Source organism: Rhamphochromis longiceps, linkage group LG14, assembly GCF_057381845.1.
Source record: "Rhamphochromis longiceps isolate RC_006_pf linkage group LG14, R_longiceps_female_GT1.1, whole genome shotgun sequence".
NCBI classification, from domain to species: Eukaryota; Metazoa; Chordata; class Actinopteri; order Cichliformes; family Cichlidae; genus Rhamphochromis; species Rhamphochromis longiceps.
Window position 1 is genome coordinate 34,647,844 of NC_140570.1, and position 21,881 is coordinate 34,669,724.

Genomic DNA, 21,881 nt, shown 5'->3' on the forward strand with positions numbered 1-21,881 from the left:
AAGTTGGTATTTACGAATATTTTTGCTAATCCGTTTTATATTTATGGTATGCCCTAAAGTCGCAATAAGCTGCTACCTCTTCTGGTACCACGGGTTTATGTGAAATCATGATTAATGCAGCTAAAGTTATTTTGGTAGTCTTGAAATCATGACTACCAAAATACGAAAATATTATTTCTACCCACTTTCTTCTCATGCACAATTACAAAGAATAGCTAGATTTAACTAAAATGAATTTATGTCTAAGAATCATGGCAGTTGAGCCACCTCTCCAGCTCTAGGTCTACCTTTTAGGTTACATGTAAATGTTATTTTAAAACAAAAAACACATTTCTAAAAGTAAAATTGAAGCATTTAAATGTCACTCTGCATTTGTTCTGTACACATTTTTTAATCAATTCAATTTTATTTATATAGCACCAAATCACAACGCCTCATCACGCCTCAAAGCACTTACTTTATTTTATTTAAATGTCAGCTTTCAAAACCACCAATAATGATAATAACAATAACAACAACTAATAATAATTATCATCCAGCCTAATTCAACATAAAAATGCAAAGTATGCTTGAAGGCTCACCACTTAAAATGTTTTATTTTAAATGAGCAAAGAGGGGAAAACATAAAATTTTAATCAAAACAGTTTTTATAATTTTGTATAATTAAAGAAAAATATCTTAATTTGTTCTTAAAACAAATTTAATTTTTCAGACCTACACTTACACATATGCATGTGTGTACACACACACACACACACACACACACACACACACACACACACACACACACACACACACATTACATATAAAACTCTTCACTGTTATTTCTTTATATTTTGCTTCTAAAAAAACACATGTGCATAATGCATTATTATGCATAGTGAAATGGAAGTATTCAACTATAGGTAAATCTTCAAGCTTTGCTAATTTGTAAAGTTTTATGTTCTAATATACTCAACTGACGTTTTAAAATCCTACTGTAAAAACAAAGTAGATGTTTCCATTACTGCCGAGTGACATCAAGGTAAGAGGTACTTCACGTTAAATTGACTTCAACAGATTCGAGTTCATTTTATCTTGGCCTTTGGCACTGAAGTGTCTGTTGTTAATAAAAAAAAGCAACAGCTTTCTGTCACTTGATCTGAAATCTGAGTGACTACTTTACATAACAGACGTATAACTTCTTAAAAATGGAAAACTGCACTCCTATGAACACTCTCCTATTACCCTAACAGATTTTTGAAAAAGGCATAGAATTAATAGATTGTGATAAAGCACGCCAAGTCATTCTGTTTCATCCTGACTTCACTAGGTCTTCCCACACACACAATTATCTCTTCTGTACATTTTGTTCATCCTTTCTACCACCTAGCATTGCTTTCTAAAGTCTCTGGCTTCCACTTATTCACCCCTCAATGGTTTTAATTGTCCCGATGACCTCAATCAAAAGACAATTACCAAAGGGAAGAGGAGCACAGGCAATTATTGTCTCCACCATGAGATAGTGCACACCTGAATGGAGCTACCTCCTTTCACAGTGTTAAAATTACATGTGCTGCCTGGCTGTTGTGATGAAAAAGGGAGAATTAAGTGTGTGCCTGAAATACTTATATGTCCTTAGAGAAGACTGAATCTGAGAACATACTGACACTTTTAAGCCAAATGAGCAACGTGGCACACATATATGAAGATATGTAAAAGAATTCAGGCCAAGCTAAGATGAGTTGGAACATGGGATAAGAGAGGCATCAACCATACAGACATTTTTCATTGTGACATTGCCTTCCTATTAAGTAAGTAGCTTTTTTTTTTTTTTTAGAATTTGGCAGTCTGGTGATAACTATGCAAATAATCCTTACAGTAAAAATGTGATACATTCCACAAACTTACATCATCATGAAATGAATGCACTGAATGTTAAAATCCACCATTGTTTTAAAATCAGAGCAAAGATGCATACTGAGGCTGTTCAAATGTCTGTTTTTGGACTGAGTAAGCTGAGCATGACTGGTTGTCTGTCTGGGTTCTGTGATGGACTTGCAACATGGCCAGGATGTACCTTGCACCTCACCCTATGACTTATCCCACTCACCTGCCTCCCCATTATGGATAGATGGATGAATGATTCATGAAGTTAACAAACATCATTAAAAGGGAATGACATCAAACTTTAAATATAATTCAAATGAAAAAACAATACATGGAAAACAAGAAATAATGGAAGGTAGTGGGGGAAAATAGTGATAGTTAGACACTATCTATGCGTTTTGTTTTGGTTTTTTTTTTTTTACTGTAAAGCTTGTCCTGCAAGGCCCGCCATCAGTCCCTGTTGAACTGCCTTAACTTCAAATCTGCAAGTACAGATGGGGCCAAAGAGAGACTCAGGTGACAGTAGACCCAGGTAGATCAACATGGCAGCTACAGGCTGAACATCACTGAGTCAAAGCAAAAGGCCAGCTGTTGCGCTCCACGTAAAGCAGTCTGGATAAAAGACCCCGAGAGATCCAGAGGCAAGAACAATACATGTAAACATTAAAATTCTGTACAAGGTTCACACAGAAACTCTGAGTTTTACTTCATGAACATATATAAGGACACATGCATGTTAACAACCATTTAAATATTGTCATATTCATGACATCTCCTCTTTAAAGCAGGCACCATTTCTAAATACATTTGTGTTCAGACTTTAAAACAAGCAGATTGTTTCCAATTCAACAGCTAAAAGTGGAAAGTTTTTATCATTTTGTGCTTGGCAGACTTTTTTATGAATTTTCCATCTGTAATACTGCAAAACAAGAGTAGAGTGATAATGGTAAGGACACCAGAATACCTTTAATGTTGTGAATGATGTGTTAACCTCCAGCAATAGCCTGAATGCCAACACCTGAGTCTAATCAAGCAAACTCTAATCTGGCTGACTGGATCAAAATAGCACCTGGTGATTTCTTTTTGCTGTTCTGCATAGGCCTGAACTACCTCATTTAGTTCATTACAAAGAATAGTTATGTGGGTTTTCTGCCAGTGTATTACAAGCCCAGTGGGAGACCAGTCTTAAGTGAACATCCCTCAATCAAAGCGCCAGGGTTTTAGGCAAAACCTGACCATTAAAGTTGCTAATGTACCATATTAGCCTTCTGGTCCTGTTAGCCATTTTGACTCATAAATAAACAAATTGAGAAAAAAAAAATACAAAGTAAAAGACAAAGTAAACAAAGAGCTGTCTTCAAGATATGTTTTTACTTATGTAGCAACAACTAAAACATATTAAGTTATGTCCACCAACTAATGTAGGCTAGATTATTCCTTGCTATATAAAAAAGGTCATCTTCATCCTGGTGAAAACCTTTATTCCCCCCATCAAAATGAAAGCTGAGTCATAAATATGTTAATTTCCTTCAAATAAGACTGTTGCTTCAGAAAGAACTGTTATAGTGGCAGGGTAAACCCTTCATCGTTAAACTGTAAGACTTGACAAATTTGTCATGTTAATGATTTTCAACTCAATTTTCCAAAAAGATATACTCTCTGCGCATACTAGGCCATTTGAAATGTATTCCCCTGTCTCCCACTTCTCTGAGTGGTGCACATTTCTCAAGGGATCTTTGAACATGTCATATTTATAAGGTTCAGTAAGATAAAGAGAGCCTGTTTTCCTGTTTATCTTTTTGCTTTCATGCTAGTAACTTATACTGATAAAAGTCTTGCTTTAGTTCACACTGTGTTTTTAGCAGCGAGGTGAACAACAAAATACAAAAACATTCAAGTTTTCTTTGTGAATTCAGTCAGTGTGGTGCCTTCTCAGGCCTTCTATTAAGAAAGTAAAGCAATTGAAAAATAAATGTAAAGATTTTTTTTTTGGCTGAGGTTAGTGTGAATGATTATATTTAAAAAAAAAAAAAAATCAATAGTGTCTAACCTTGTAAAGGATGTATTTCATGAGTAAATGGCTCTAACAGCATTTTGATCTCCAGTTTTTTAAAAAGCATTCCCAAAAGGAGTTTTAAATCCAAATCAAACTGCAAAGTCAACACATTTTAGAATAAACAGCATAGACACCCATTAACGGATCTTCACAAAATTTCCTGATGAATGTAAAATGAGTGGTCAACTATATATTAGTTGAAAAAGTTACTATTTTAATGTAAAATGCACCAACTCTAATGAATGTTGGAAATCTAGTGTCTTATCTATGTATTCCAGCTCTACCATCCATCTAGATGACAGTATAACAAAGGTCATATTGAAATAGTGTCAAGGACTCATTTTAGCCCTGAATATTTTAATTAGCGCTGTGCCATATCATATCATCTGCAATCCTACTGGTATAGTTCTTTAAATTTAAGTGTAATATTACAATATCAATAATATAGTGCTACCATGTGTTTATGTTCCCTAGCACACATGATAATCAGTCAGGTCTAGGCACATCTGACAGTGAGAGCCACATGGTAGCCTCTCATTATGATTTAGTAAAAATGGAGCTACTTCAACAACCTCCTGCAAAGCACATTACTAAAAAAAATGCAAGAATATTGTCCTTCATTTTATTTAGGGGGCAGGGATAGCTCAGTAGGTAAAGTGGTCGCCCCATGATCGGAAGGTCGGCGGTTCGAATCCACTTAACGGCTACCCTGAGGTACCCCTGAGCAAGGTACCGTCCCTACACACTGCTCCCCGGGTGCCTGCTTAGTGGGCTGCCCACTGCTTCACTGAGTGAATGGGTCAAATGCAGAGAAAAACAAGTAATTTCCCCATGGGGATCAATAAAGTATCCATTATTATTATTATTTGCACTAATAAATGCTGCTGCCTGGAAGCTGCAATTACTGATAACATGTTGGCAAATTTCCTTGAAATAGCATGATATCATTTTGAGGTTATGTCACTCACCCCAAACTATAATTACTGCTTTCATTTGTTTAGAGTTGCTGATTCGAGACAATCAAGGAGACAGCTGAACTCTAAAAACTTTTAAAACGTCTTGAACAAAAAATATGTCCAATTAATTTTCAAGTTCATGTGTATTTGTATCAAATGAATAACTAGAAATATTTGATCAAAGTGTGGAAAGTAGTAAAGAAAAAGCTCACTGGTTCTGTTTCATTACAAGTGTCCACCAGCAGATTTGGGGGGGAGCATAGAGGTCACACCTCTCCTGGATGTGAAATGGGTTGTGGGGCATATCATTCCATGCTCAATAAAATGCTAAGCACTGCAGATCTGCAGATTATACACTGCTTGGTATAAATTACATTTTACAGTTGTTTAACTGCTCTAATTAAAATACTTTCTCTCACCATAAATTAAACACATTTCTAGCGCAATACCAACGTATACCAAAGGGCATAATCTCTTAAAGCATCTGGTTATATTTACTTTTTCATCAGAAAATATATGTAAATTAATCCGTTCTTCTAACCTTAAAACACCGATAAAAATACAGCTTTGCATGCACTGGCTGGCTGGCACTAAACAATCCAGCACCCAGAAATATTCCTCTCGAATATCCCTCTTTTGTTCTGCTTTTTGGACAGAAACAACTTGTTTTAACAGCTTTGTTAAAAATAGGTTGTGTGTGGATATATATGTGTGTGTAAATAGTGAGGGAAACATTACCACATTTACATTTGTTTACCCTCTGCACACGGTTTTGCAGTATCATACAGTTGGGCAAGACTGCTTCATAAACACACAAATACACAAACAAATGCACACATACACACCAGTTTTGAGGACCTGAAACTTTGTACTTTAAATTTTCCCTGGCAGAACCACAGTTTCCATGTGTCACACAATTATGCTTTAAATGAGCTCTACTGAAAATTGAGAGTTAATGAGTATGTGATCTGGCACAGAAGGAGACTGTCTCAAAACTAATTGTTGGATCTCTAGAGCTCAGGTCTGCACAATTAACGCATCCACTTGTATTGCTAAGAACAAAGTAACAGGGTACATTTGAATAAAACCAACTAAACTAATGTGTTAATGATGTTTTATTCTATAAATTAGTAGCTCTTAATAGATGTATGAGAAGAAATATACAAAGCAAAGGCATTTTGTTGTAAATTCTTTGTTGGTACACAGATGATTAAATGAGGTGCTCTGAAACAGAAGTGGTGTAAATGGATTTATCTGCTAAAAGACAAAAAGAAAAATAAAGGAGATGCTAAGATGAGCTTTTATTTTAAAAAATCTTGCTTTGATGGTACAATCTCTGCAATTTAGCCAAAATGCATTTAATCAAGATTAAAATTCATGTTTGGGATTATGTTGATTTCTGACTGAATGCAGACAATTAAGCAGAGATGCAAAGTGAATGGTGGGCAGGAAAGAGGAATCCAAATATTAGATCTGTAATGTGAAGTAAAGGTCGCTTCCAACATAGCAATAATGTGACCTGATTTTCCTCGCTCAAATCAAGGGGCACAAGTTGCTATGGTAACTATAGTGTGGTCCACAGAATGGAAGCTGGTAGTAAAGATGCTTTTAAAAGAAATCTGCATTAACAGTCTGATTAGGAATAACTATTTTTTAATGTGTGGTCAATTTCGAAGATTCGTGACTTAAAAATTAAAAACAACAGCTACTGAAACATAGCCACGTATTTCTTCATCATTCATTCCCAGTGCAGTTCTCAGTGCAGTCCCATGGTAATATTTATGGCAATGATATATACACCTAATTAAGCCTCAGTTTATTTGAATCTGATCTCAACAGTCCAGATCCTAAAGTGATAAAGTGCTTTCATTTTTACTATGGAGAACACAGTGATGCTATATACTAGTTCATATAAGCAACTAAATTTCTATTTCTAATTTTTTTTAAAGCGGGATCACTAATCGCAATGAACAAATTACAGATAATAGTTCATGCAAATTTGATTATGTTGCACCAGTGAAACTGTGGTTCAAAAATAGATTTGTATTGTAGGAAAACCCGAGGCTGATGTTGTAAGATGACCATGAACAATAATCAACATGATTAAAGCATTTCAGCCTTTGTCTTGGCTACTTTGAAAACACAAGGCTTTTCACAAGTATATGGAACAGTCAGTAAATCTAAATAAGAAATGGCCACACACACGCGCACACACACCCTACTTCCAGATAATAAATTATCAAATCAAAATTTATTTATTTATATAGCACATATTAAAACAACAATGTTAACCATAGTGCTTCACAGTCAGTAAAAGCACGAGACCATTAAAACAAACAATAAAACAGGACAACAAACAATAGGTAACAACACAACAAGCTAGAACAGCCAACTAGTTAGAATCAAAAGCCAAAGTACAAAGATACGTTTTAAGACGTAATTTAAAAGACTGGATAGACTCGGCAGTACGAATATGAACAGGGAGTTTATTCCAGAGCCTAGGTGCCACGGTTGCAAAGGCCCGGTCACCTCTCGACTTCAATCGAGACCTAGGTTGTGCTAGGAGCATGTGATTGGACGATTTAAGAGTTCTGTAGGGATGGGTACCAGTATCCAGTGCCATTATGGCACCGGTTCTGACATAAACGATAGTAACCAGACCAAAAAGCAGCGCACATTTCGGTGCTTTATTTCGGTGCTCTTTTTTTCCCTGAGATGCCATACACTTTGGATTCCAGCCAATCATTTTACCTTTGCGAGCGTAGTAGGCGGGACCAGGTACGTACGTTCTTTTAGAGCAGAGCTACAGATTAAAAATGCCCAGGGTGAAGCGGTCAAAAGTCTGGCTGTACTTCACAGCAAAGGATGCAAACTCAGCAGCCTGCAACAAGTGCTTTAAGGTGATACTGTGATACTGTCAAAGGAGGTAACACCTCGAATCTGATGAAACACCTGGCAACGTATAGCATTTTGTTAAAAGCCGAGAAATGCGCCGTATTTGATCTACTGCGGGTGGGTTGCCTGTTATCGGACCCGGAGTTAGCAACATCCCCCAAAAACCCGAAGAGGAGAGTCCTGGCCCCTAGCACTGCCAGTGTAGCAGAAATGATGACGGATGATGATGCAGCAGCAGCCGTTCTTCTCTGCGTGAGTAGCTTAATGTTGTTCGTGTGTAATTTACGTTGAGTAGGCTAACCACGTTATTAAATTAATGCATGTAAGGTGAACTACCAAACACCGTCATAGTTACATGCGGCCGTCTTCATGTTTGATGGCAGATACTCCCTTCACCCTGGCCAAAAAGGCTAAAATGACCAAAGAAAAAGTGGAAAACGGCTAAACATGAGAGGTTTTTGGACAAAGTTGGTGTTTTTTTCCCCCCCATTGTTTAAGCACTGCTTCCAGCCAAGAGTGATGCCATAAATCCCCTATAGTTGCAGAAAAGGCTAACATTGTTATCTTTTTACAAAAAAACAGCTAAACATGACAAAGTTTTTGTTCTCCATTCTTTAAGCACCAGTTTGAGCACCATTTAAGCACCGGCACAGTTTCAAAAGTACCGGTTTGGTACTGGTATCGGATAAAACCTAAACGATCCCCATCCCTAGTGCTCTGTTGGGATTGTATAAGTGGAGTAGTTCAGAAAGATAGCTGGGTGCTAAATTATTCAGAATTTTAAAAGTGAACAAAAGAATTTTCAAATCTATGCGATATTTAACAGGGAGCCAATGTAATTTGGCTAAAATTGGAGTTATGTGTTCATATATAAACAATGAATTTAACCACTTGGAATTTTTTTTCTTTTATTCTCTATATGGACAACAGTATCGGACCACACGTCTTAACATCAGAATTCTTGTTTTTTTCAAACACATTGCTAAAGATGTATAAAATCAAGCATCTAACCACACAGTCTCGTTTTCCAAAGACTTGTGAAAGTCTGAGTTATTCTAAAGAGCTTACCGAGGTTCCTACTGTACAAAAGTCATCAGCACTCTGCTGACTCAATAACTGCCTCCTCTGGCATTAACACCAGCAGAAATAATGCACTGGGAGCTTCATATCTTCATAGCATACCTCTGTCACCGCCGCTAACTTTTCTGACATGTTATTGAATTCAATTCAATTCAATATGAGCTCATATTTTTTGTGAAATAGTACAATGTCTGAGTTTAAACATTCAATATGTTTTTAGTTGGGACAAGGCCACATTTACCATAGCATTACCTCTTCTTTTACCAACGGTTGGTAAACATCTGAGAACTGAGGAAACCGGCTGTTGGACTACCGGAAGAGAAATGTTATCTCATTTTTGTCTGATATAGGATCGATTCTAGCTGATCAACAGTCCTGAATTAAATGTGTTCAGTTGATGAAAGATCTGGACTACAGACAGGCCAGTTCAGCACCCAGACTTTTCTATTACAAAGCCATGCTGTTTAAAAAGCAATGTCTTATTGGAATATGCCACACAGCAAAATCTCCAGTGTTAAATTAACACTGGAGATTTTGCTGTGCAGGGTTTCCCTGAAACAGATCAAGATGGGAGTATATGTTGCTCTAAATCACATATATATCTTTCACCACTGTGCAAGCTGCTAATTCCATAGGCACTGATGCACCCCCATATCATCAGAGATGCAGTTTTTACAAAACCATGCTGATGGTTAGTGGGATGGTTCCTCTCCTCCTTAGTCCAGAGAATGTAGTGTTAATGTTTTCCAAACCAAAAATTCAATTTGTCTGTCCAAAAAACAGTTTTTCACTTTGTCTCAATCCAGTTAATGAGCTTTGACCTTGGGAAGACAGCTTTAAGATTCTCTTTTTATGTCCAGTCGTGTTACTCACCGGTTGTCAATTAACTTAGTAAATAGCAAAAATGCAGTAAAAGCTTCTTATATTAACCATTTACTTCTCCAGCCTTCTGCTGTCCTGGTCCCAACTTATTAAAGACATGTTAAATTCAAAATGAGGCAATGCTTTTAATAAACTGGTATTTTGGTGGGCTTCATTTTTCAGTCCTAATTATTCCGTCCTATTTTGTATTTGAATACCATTACAAACCAAGTTCATTATGAAAAAACTGCACAAATTTCCCAAATTTTTGAATCTAAACTCATCGTGTAACGCATATAAAACATCAAATGATTGCATGTTTGCAGAAAATTCATATTAAAAAATGCACAGTGGAAAAAAATCAAGTCAACAAGATTCAGTTCTCAGGGGAAGGCAGCAACAGGCAGAATTGTATGGTTTGATCATGTAGTTGAAGCTGTATCGTGGACGCTTTCATACATTTTTCAGAATGTCAGTGGGGAAGTTTGAGCTCTTCTTGGGACAGCTGGGACCACATGTGATTTGCAGAGAAATAATTTTAGAGAGTCGATTGACACAGAGCTGCATCCAGCTGTGTTTCTGAGGTAAAACAGCAGAAAGATGATTGCCAAATGCAGTTGTCAGATCTCTTTATTCGGATCTGAAAAATTGAATATGGTTTGAAAAAACAAATGCTTCATATTTGTCCAGCCAAATTATGCCGCCGCTATGAACAGCTGCATTAGGCATAGGTGAGTCTGATTTCCACTGATTTTACACGTCTGTTGTGTAAAGGGCTTTACCTGACTGTAAACCAGTCGTGAACTATTGTATAGGAGAATTCAGCTTAGTATGGTTTATCTACTATGTGATTGATTGAGCCAGTATATATATAAAGAAAACCTGTTCATTTAGATGTAACCTCCTGGGCACTTTACATTCATTGCATTACATTACAACTTTTACAATTAAAAGTTCACTATACCTTTTAGCTGTTGCAGAACTTGGTTTAAATATACATTTTACTTGTCATTTACAGGATCTTATTTCAGAGCTATCATTGTGTAACATTTAAGTTGCTTTAAGTCCTCTTGGTTACTTACCAAGTGGAAAAGTGAAACAAACGTAAGTCTCGCAATCCCTGAGAAATATATCCAGCTCCAAGTGTAGTTAAAAAACTGTTCTGTTGCACTTGCAATAGAAAGAAAAACTTTAGTCAGCTCATTCACAACCAAGAGAGTCTGCAGAAGGTAACTTGCACAAATTTTCCATGTATGGACTTTTGCAGACCTGTCCAGGGTGCACGGTGCCTGTCGCCCTAATGCACTTACTTTTACTTTTTGCAGTCTGTTTTTAACTTTTGTCAAACACAGAGAACACCTGTCTGCTGACAAAGGTATCTTGGGCTCACAATGTTTTAAGGCTAAGGCTAGTGGTCTTAAAATATACATGAATGGTGAATAATCTGACTGCTGCATTACTCTGCTCACATATACTATATTTTAATATAGTACATATTCCCTTTAAATGGTCATTGTTAACATATATTTATGTTTCCTTTTATCAGATAATAGAAAAAAATGAAATAGTACAAGAAACATGATCCACTGAGACAATAGTAATAACCAGCAGACACATCCAAATCAAATTCAAGCTGCTGTTTTGAAGTGCTAAATCCAGATTTTATTACTACAACATTTTCTGATCACTCAGACAGACAGTAGATTCACATACATACAAAAAAGAAATTAAATGAGGAAAAAGAAAAAAATAACAATTTTATATGCACTTCTTTTTTTTTTTTAGCACAATGCAAAAAAAAAAAAAAAATCAGTGATTTTAGTTGCTTTTCTCTCCTCTGCTCTGATTTCACCACTCCAGCTGTTTTCAGTGTGTGCTCCACTCCATGTTGAAAGTTCATCCTTTCCTCACCCACACAGAGTGAGAAAATAACAAAGGAGATACTACTAGAACTTAATGTTGCTCGAATTGAAGACTGTGTGCTCTCTAATTGTAAGAGCAATAAAAGATTTCCAACAAACGACAGTAAGCAATGACTCTTTCTCGGGCTTGTCTTTGAGATAAAGAAACAGGCTGAAAATTCCTTCACTATAATGGCTCTCTGCATGTTTTTAAATATGCTTAGGTAACGCAGAAAATTAGATTAGACACTCTGAGGCTTGATTACAAATTAATCTGTTTACCACAGAACAGTTTGTGGTAAGTAGAATAAGACTTGGAAAAAAAGAGAATGGCCCTTTAAACCATTTGAAACCATCCCATAAATGTTTTCCCTTTGAAGCTAAACTAATTCAATTACCTAGAAACTGTAGATCTAAGTGTGTGCGTTTCAGACCAGAGATTCTCTCCTGCACAGCAGATGTTCTACGTACTGTAGCTGATTAATTACAAGCCTTCAGTTGCCGAACAATCGGAGTTGCTTATGATGTGCTAGAATGAGAATTACAGTCAATAATTGTAGAGTTGTACAGCTTAGTGAATGTTCGGAACTTTTTCAAAAAAGGTTTGGCCAGTTTTATTTTCACAGGCTGCACTTTTGGCATTTTCATTTTTGTGTAGCCCCCCCCTTTCTGTCACATCTCTCATCAATCTCCCATTATGTTAACTGCAGCATTCATTGTTCCAACAAACTGCTGGAAAATGAAACAATCCAGCAGCCTCTCACCCAGTGCTCAGAGGTTGCCTATCTTATTGTTTTATTAAGAGCATAACAGCATTACAATTTAAAGAGATATTAAGAATGGATAACGTTGACTTGAAAATTAAAATATAAACCATATAAATTAATTGCACATATTGAAGTAATGGTATAGCTACTGTGAAATGCGGGAAAGAAATGAAAATGAAACCAAATGCAAAAAAGGAAAAAAATAAAATATTTAATCTCGCTTGTATTTTTTTCAGTATCATTACAATGCTTCTCACAGCAAGCTGACAGCTGATATCAAGAAATGGTGTAAACCCAAACATCAGCATTCACAACACAATAGCAGCTTTGTATAGATGCTTCACAGAACAGCATCCTTTCTTTTATTTCCTGTAAAATGCATCAGTGGGTCTGTCTTATCCCAACACCTAATGAATCCTCACATCATCCTAATATCTGGAAGACATTTTACTCTTATTAAGTCTGACAAAAAAGCCTTTTTTTAACACCATGGATACTATACTATATACTGAAGTGTGTTAAATTGAATTCCTTTATCACACAATCCCAAGATCATTGACTTTAACTAACGTGTTTATATAAGTTCAAAGTTAGGTACAGAAAATGAAAATCACCCAAGATCAGGTCTTGCCCATTCATATGAGTACCATTATATCATAGCCTAACAAAACAATACTTCAGAATTTATGCATTCATAAGAATAGAATAAATTCACTGTTGCTGTCACAGGAGACCGAATGGTGAGGTACTGCACAAGACAGCTAAGCACAACAGCCTTCTCAGTTGTTTTCCAACAGATTCCTCCATACACATTTCATCTCTTGGGAGAAAGAGGCATGAGAGTGGAATATAACAACTCAACATGCAAGAAAGGTGACCCTAAAACACTCTCTTCTTTTAATGGACAGCATTCCCTTGGAAAAATCCCTACTATTAGGTTCATCATGAAGGAGCAGACGCTACGAAGGACTTGACTTGAAATGTGTCCAAGAACTACTGAGGTTACTGTTCTGGAAAGAATATGTCTGCACTCTGAAAGAGCTGACAGTAACCTGCAATTAGAATCAATGGTGTAAACATGCATATAAAAATACAGCACAAGTCAAACAAAACTGTTCTCAAGATGATTCCTCATTTCCAATCAAACTTTTACAAGAGAAAACACAGCACATAAAAATCGTTAATGCAATAACGAGCTAGAAAACAGCCGTTAAGCAACAGGGCCTAAAGACATTTTCACTAGGGTTAAAGATTAAAATGTGAAAGGTAATTCGACCTAATTATGTTCAAGACATGATTAAAAAGTTCCGAGACTGTTGCAGTTTTCCAATAACTGAGAGCATCACGCACATTTAATAGGTGCAAGTGGTGTAGAAGGGAACTACTTTGATGGGGGTGGCGCTGGATTACTTTTATGGGCACGGCCTCAGGACTTGTGAAATGTTACATTAAAATCACTGGTTTCTCAGTGTTCCTTTGATTTCTATAAACACTGCTCATGCTCTCCGTGTCTTTGGAGGTAAGACTTATTAAGATACCACAGGAGTAGATATGGAGCTGTAAAGTCTGGTGTGAGCTCCAATGAATTTTAAGTGAGGCATAAAAAAATTGCCTCCTAGGAATCATTTGGCGTATCAATGCCCTGCTTGAGGTAATGAGAAACAAAAATTAAATATATAACAGTATAAAAAAGAATGCAAATAAAATTATGAATCTTAGGTAACAATGACTTATTATGCCTCAAATTCTATTGAAGATTATACACATAGCTTGCAAGCAACCCCTTTTTGTCTGTCGTTATAACACTTTTGAATGCATTCCCAATCTGACAAACACAAACTCGTTTACCAGTTACATATATTTTTTTAAATGTTTTATTTATTTATATAATCAAATTTTACTTTCTTTCATATGAAAGTCAAAAGTGTCACTAAATTCAGCTAATCTTTCATTTTGTACTATCAGCATGATGCAGATATAGCCTTAGACCCTGTATTTGACTCCCATGAAACTGCATAGCCAGTTTTTACACCTTCATCTCACTAATCTGTCTAGAGCATGAGATTGTTAGACGTTTGGAAGATAAAAAATCAAAGAGTGTTGTGCTTCATCATGGCCCTGGTAGATAAGGCCCTTTACTGTCACATAAAATCAGGAGCTGCCTACTGGAAAAACACTCCATCCTCGGGCTATTCCCCACCATCATCACTACTCTCTCCATACCATCTCTGCAAATACTTGGTGTTCGCTTCACTGACAAAGTCCTTCCTTACACCTATTTCAGCACGCAAGTAACATGTTGAGTACAGGGTGCTACTGCGCAGATTTCATCAATGAAGTCAAAAGGTTTGCCTTGTTGCCCCGATAATCAACTAGATTTACCATTTCAACTAATGAGAGACCCATATTTTGATTACAAGTGTGTTCCTGTTTTCATTTCAACTACTACTTCATAAATGCATTGCTTTGTTTCAGTTAATAACCTTTAACACTTTAAAAGCACATATTTAAGCTGTGGCGCAGAGGAAGCCTGCAGGTATCTTCAGATCACTTGCTCAAATTAAACACACTGAGGACAGCCCAAAGACAAATGATACCAGGGCAGCATAATTAACCAACCTGAGGCTGTGGGACATATTAGCAAACCAAAATAAGTTATTTTAGCCATTCTGAAAGCAGTAGAAATCAAGAAAGGAAAGCCCCAGGTTGATGCAGTCACGTCACTTGTTTTAATTACACACTGCTAACTCACACAATTGTTATGGTGCGTGGTGTTTTTGTACAACCTCCTGGCTGCAGCGCACGAGTCAGATCAAAGCAGCGACGTACATACGAGATGAAGATACGAGGCTGAAGGATGCAAAACTGCGCTCAAATTAACAGTACTTATTTTGTTCACACACACGCTTTAGCATTGCAATGTCAGTGCGACTTAAGATTGTCTGTTTGACTCATTGGACATCAAATCCAAGTCATTCATAACCGTGACAAGTGGATGAGGATGCTGAAAGTCAGTCTTTGTTACACAGATGCTTCTAAGCAATTATATAAATTAAGTTGTCAGATGGGTCATGAGGGATGTTTGTCTTCCAGGCTGTGCTAGACCAGCCTGCCTTACAAACAAAGTGCTAGATAGGAAGACAGCCAAAGAGGAGTTTGCCACTGTCAAGATTACCAACACTTCTTAAAAGGAATTTCTTTAATCCAACAAATGCATGTCATCTCAAATCACTGCATGGAATATTCCCAGGGCCTACATTGTTAGTCACGATTATGTTTTGAGCACAAAATTAAGCCCTTGCATCCTCTGGACAGTGAAAAACATGTTGTTTATATATTTGAGGATGCTCAGCAATTTCCTATCACTGCCTCACTGCGCTTTTGTCACCATAGAAGTAGCTTCAGAGTGCTCTATACAATAAAGCAGGATATAGTGTGATATCCTTTGAATAGCTTTGCTCACAACACTCTACAGGGACATGTTGAGCGCCACTTGTGCTCCGCACAACATTTTTGTCCGTTTTCACTTTATTAGTTGCAGATTTGTCAGTGAAAATATGATTCCCTTGGGTGGTGAGACAGTTTCTATCCCTAGCCTCTCTCTTGTCACTGCTGATATGCATTTTTTTTCCCCCAAGTGTCTCAAAGGCCTTCACCAGAGTTGTCGTTTTTAATTAGCCATACCCTAAATGCGTGTCTGTTGGCCCATGTCAATAGTCATTTAATTTAGGAGGATGGGGCAGCTGTAACATCAAGACATCTTTCATTTCAATCAAGGTTAGCCGATTTACTAATTTGCATTTCATCTCACACCTGCCCCCATGTGGATTTACAAACATTTTAAAGCATGCGCTGCAAGCAAATAACTGATTTACATATGATAAAGATAGGGGTAACCTCTAATTCATGCCAAGTGAAACAAGCACAGCTGTGCGTTCCCTCCACCTTTCCCCCTGATATGCAGGTGAATCTCCTTTTGATTACTGCATCTGGTGACTTGAACTATACATCTCTTGGTGAGATGAGCCATTTTCAGATAATCTTAGGAAATTAAACCCAGCTGTACAATGAACTGATATGGCAATCATTTAAGCACATAGGGCTTATGAAATATAGATATACATCTATAATAATATTAAGGCAAATTATAGGACATTTGAAATCCCAAGCATGCCTCCAAGTTATACTTCCATCATTAAGTCTTAATGGATGCTCTATTACACTAACAGAAAACCATAGAGCCACACTGTGATGTGGGTTATATGATTGTAACACTGCTATACAGTTTTAGAGATATAATTCAAAGCTATTTAGCTATTGGTGTTAAATTTGACCTATATTTAGGTGAGGTTTCTGTTTTTTACCCTTTTTTTTTCATGGTGAAATATGGAAAGCTTCCTTGAGTCATAAATGCTCCATGTTTGTTAAAGTGGAGCCTTGTCCTCATGCTGAGAGTGAAATATACCAGTTGGAATCAGGGGAAAATAAAACAGAAAGCCACTGTTGTAAGAAAACAAAGATACAAATGGTTTTGCTGAATTTGCCTGAATTTTTTGACATTGTAGTAAAACTCCATATTGACTGCATCCATGTTGCAAGCAGTGTAGCTCTGCCACGGTGTATTGTATGTGACGTAGGCCACAGAGTTTAGAATAATTCATGAGGCAAATCAGAGAGAGAAGGCTACTTTTCTTTCAGCATATCCCACTCTCACATACACAAACTATACTTACACCATTGCGTATGTAACACGCTGGGTGTCAATAAAGCGAATGCCATATATTTCACAATTTTACAATTTATGGAGTAAGAACTATTGTTTTTGTTTTTTTACTGTTGGAAAATGTCTGTCTTTTTCTTGAGCTTCACAGATACATGCTGCATATGAACATCTACCACCTTCAAAGCAGATCTGAACATCTGCTACTACATGTCAGCTTCTGGGAACCACTGAAGGATGCAGACAAAACTAGTTTCTATATTTTTAGAAAAAAAAATGTTCCAGAGGCTCATCATTTAAAACTTTATGACTCTTAAATATTGTATTGACATACTTAGTGACCTTAAATTATTACAATGCTGTTTCTTAGTGCCTCGGAGTGGCAAAAATGAAGAAAACCCCAAGCAGCAGGGGAGTTACTGACAGCAGAAAGACCTTGAAAGGGTGCATTTTTCTTTGACAGACTTAATTCCTTCTGCCACCGCTTGGCTAATTACTGTCATTGAGAAGAAAGTCACGCAAACTTCTAAGGGGGAAAAAAAAGAAAAGAAAACATATCCTAATTGAGTAATTGCTTAATAATAGCCATTTCATTTCTGTGCACCATCCAAACACATCAATAAGACCAAACACAAGTCTGTGAGCCTAAAAGCCACAGTGGACAACCAACTGTCACCAGTGCACTTAGACCATACTATTACACTTTGCATTCAACACAGCCAAGCTGCAAAATTAGAGTTTGGCAAATCTGCATATCTCTGATTGGATAATTCCTATGGGTCTACTTGTGTGGTAAGTGGTGTGTTAGAAGCCTCCTGTTCTATTCTAACCTAAAAATGCAATCCTCCCTCCAAAAATACAGATCTTCTCCTGCCCTCACAGTGTAGCTCTTTTTCTTACAAAGAACATTTAATGGACCCATTTGAGATGCTAGAGCTCAAATCTACACATTGTTTTTTCTTTTTAAGACTGCTGAAGCTTTACTGTAGGACACCGCTAATTTGACTTCAAAACTGAAGTCATTATTTCAGCTAGCCCCAGGCGCGATGAGCAGCTGAAATGGTTCAATTTGACACTTTGTTGTGTGTTTTGTGCATCTTGAAACAGCTCCATCGCCCACATGCTTAATTTTGACTCTGTCACTCTTTTGGAAAAGGTAGAAGTTATTGAAGCAGCGTGGTTGGAAGTAAGCAAAGCGGACAGTCTGAAATCTAAAATGCACCCCCCCAAAACTATTCAGCTCCTTACAGGTTTTCATTTATTTATTTATTTATTTTTATGTTTTTCATGGATATCTCCAGGTTGTAATCTCCGGAACTTGTCTCTCTTTAGACAACCCGCGTTCGCTCTTACAGATCCAGCTCTACAATCGATGGGAAAAATAAAAGAAATGCGAGTAAAGTGAAATACTTTAAAATACTCACGGAAATACAAAAAAGTCGTCCTCGGTCTCCGGGTGATAGCTGCTGTGGTAGCTGACCCAAACGACGGAATGGCAGCGGTTATATCCAGTGAAGTCCGGGTCCTCCTCTCTGCCGCTCTATGTGGTTAGTCAGCGCAAACAGCACATCCTTAAGCACAAACAGCAGGAAACAGGTACACTTCTTTCGGTCTCGAGCTCTTTACCCCCTAGAAGCGTGAAAGCTCGTCCTCGACTTCGGGGAGCTTACTGGATGTGCCGTGCGTCGTGCTGGACGTAGCTTTGGTTTAGTCTCTTCTCTGTCAGCCTCCACCGCTGCAGCCGGCTGAGGCTCTGTCTGCAGCGCAGCATCCCATCTCCCTGGTGCTGAGGAAAAAAAGGTGGCCCTTAGATAGTTATAAGGAGTGGCATTGCATCAGTGCATCGGTTTCTGCCACTGTACAAAGATCTTGGTCGGAATATGCTTTTCTATCTGCTGGTCCCTTTGATGCTGAAGTTGATTAAGTGGGGGTGGAAAAAACCTGCTTTGTAAATGGCTGAATATACCCCCTCTTTTCAAGAGTGGGCATATAATGCTGACTTGGGTTTCTCCCCTTTTTGTTCATTACTGTAATACATACACGTCTACAGCCCCATTAACACATGTGTAAGGCACTGATAATTTATTAAAACTAATTTTTATATACATTTCCAGTCGAGTCTTGCTGCTGAATTTTCTCCCCATTTTTAGCCTATTGTGAAATATGACAAAAATGTTTTTTTTCATCGTTATTTTTAACATTCACCTTGTTAAGGTATTAAGCAATAAACAGCTACTGTATGTAGCAAATGGCTAACTTTGGCTTAGCATGTTTCACCAATTTCGCAGATTAAAGTTTTAAATACAAAATTAACTTGAAGCTTATTTTTTCCTTCTTCATCAAACACCTGGTGTTGCGCTGTGTTCATTTAAACAGGAAAATTTGTTACCTGTTAACTTTAGGGTCTGAAAAGTAAAACTAATGTAGAGCCTCTTAAAGCTGCATTTTTTTGTAATGACCAGTAGGTGGAGATTCTTCTATAAAGAAGTCTTAGTAGATGTCGATAGAAAATGCTCTCTTGATCTGTGAGGTTAGTAAATTCATGATAAGTTTATGAAGTCAGTCACATTTTTTAAAGTCTTATTTTATACTCCAGGATTTACATTTGTGAATTCAGGTCATATTTAGAGACCAAACTGACAATAAAGCAGGTTCAAGGATATGTAGTGTTGCCTGGTTTTTCCCTCAGATCCACACCCTTTGATGCCAGATTTTAAAACCATATCAATAGTAAAACTAATACTGAATCTGAAAACAAAAATGAAAAACCAATTATTTAACAAACCAAGAAAAGAGCTGAAGGTGATGTTTGACTCCTTGTCAAGGGACTGTTTGACAGGACAAGTGTTTATTGATGATCATGATTGACTTCAGATCCATGCAGACTTCCCGGATCAATAGGCTTTACTACCTCACTGAACTTCAAAGTAAGATCAGGCGAATCCTTTGGTGGAAAAGAGCGTTTGTTTGAGTTATGTCTGGTGGGACGTGTCTTCTATTTAAAATTAAACATGGGTCCTCAGTTCATTTCTGTGCAACTGCTTCTTTTATGCTCTTTTCACAACCTAAAATTATACTTTTTGAAGACTTTATTATATCGTTAATAAATGAATGTTATTTCTATATATTTATTATTTATTATAATGTTTGTTTTTCTGCATTTAAAACAAAAAAAAATTGTGTGTCATGTGGCAGCATCCCCATCCTCTCAACAGAACATTAATGGTTCTAGACTAGAGAGTATAGATTAGTGCCTTCTGTTTCACATATCAGTTACTTAGCTCATATTGCCACCCTCTGCTGTGCGTGTTTGACTGACAATATGGAGCTAACAGCCTATCTCTATCCCCCATCATTAATTAAACAGTACCCATGAGTGAATGCTCTTCCTATTGCACAATTGATCCATTCTGCTGCTTGTAGCTCTTATCAGCTTTTAGATCACATCTTTTGAGAAGAAGTAGTTTAAGGGTCCTTTTTACAGCTTTACTTGTTGGCACTTACATCGTTTAGAGAGCTTTCCTGATAGTGTACATTATGAATTGTCAGAAGATAAGCCCATTATATTTTGTGTGTACTACCTTACACATCATCATTTTAGAGCGTTACCTCCGGTCAGCGGATTATTTTCGATGAGAGGATATGAAATATCAATCAGTTAGTATTTTTCAGTGTTGTATGAACAATATGCTATTATGGTTGTAGAGGAGGCGCTTTGATCCAAAGTTTGATAGTAACACAAATGGAATTAACTTTTTAAAGAGCAATGCCTCACTTTTGAATCTTACCAGTTACACTATTTTGTTGTAGTGTAACCTATTACCCTATTACCCTGCTTTCTACCACCACAAGTTAAATTTATGCCTTGTTTGTCAGTAAAGAGGCATATGTTGCATCTTTACAGCTATGGAACAAACACGCAACATTAGAATGTTTGATTATATAGGAGGAAGGAGACATTCAGCCAGTCTTTACAAACCTCAAGAGTACTGATAATCTGTGTTTGGTCCCCATTAGCACCAGTCTAATAGAGCTGTTCTTTTCTTGAGTAGACATTTAGGTGGTAACCAACTAATTTTCATATGAACTGTAATTACAGCTTTGGGGGACAACATGACAACATGCTGTTGGCACTAAGAAGACAGCCATGCCATGTAATTAGAGAGGTGGTGTTTTGCAGCAAGAAAAGGATTAAAAATTAGAACCTGACACACATGTCCCATGATTTGCATGGCAGGTTCGAAAACTTTCTTAACTGTTAAGCCAAACTAATACTGGTGGGTTAAATCTGTGAGTATAGCGCCACATTGCCTTCTTCTTCCAAATACAATAATTAACTTTGATGTGGACTTGCTGGAAGCATGTTAAGCTGTGAATGATGGATTTAAATTGTTTTGGGCAGATTCCTGAGGGGTTTCACTCACTCTCATTTATGATTAAGACACATGCCGGAGTACTATAGCTGTAAAATCAACAGCATGGCTGGAACACGTCTCTGATCAGTCATTTTACTTGGCAGGACCTGTTCTTTACATAATCTTCCTTCCTTCAAGTCTGTCTCTTTCTGTCAGTGCTGGAGTGAACACTTTCGCACTTCTAACATTGTCAGAATGTGACATCTGTAGTTTGTATCGTGGTATGTTCTGTTGCAGCCGACTGAATCCCAATTTCCCAAGAAAAGGCTAAGGAGATGGCTATCCTCAGCATTTGGACTAGCACAGCAGTATCCACGAACAAAACGTCTTAATTTATCTTCATTACACACTCTGAGAGCTG

General features: G+C 37.2%; 1 protein-coding gene across 6 annotated transcripts in view; it reads right to left on the minus strand.

Moving 5' to 3' along the window:
- The window catches only part of cntn5 (contactin 5), a 118,696-nt gene extending 99,739 nt beyond the window's left edge, over positions 1 to 18,957 (minus strand). For 5 of the 6 annotated variants that reach the window (XM_085380139.1, XM_085380137.1, XM_085380136.1 and 2 more), the window contains exon 1: positions 18,530 to 18,957. The gene's annotated coding sequence lies outside the window, so the exon portion shown is untranslated. The remainder of the gene's footprint in view (positions 1 to 18,529) is intronic. The other variant, XM_085380134.1, reaches the window with a different exon arrangement.
- Positions 18,958 to 21,881: the final 2,924 nt, after the last annotated feature.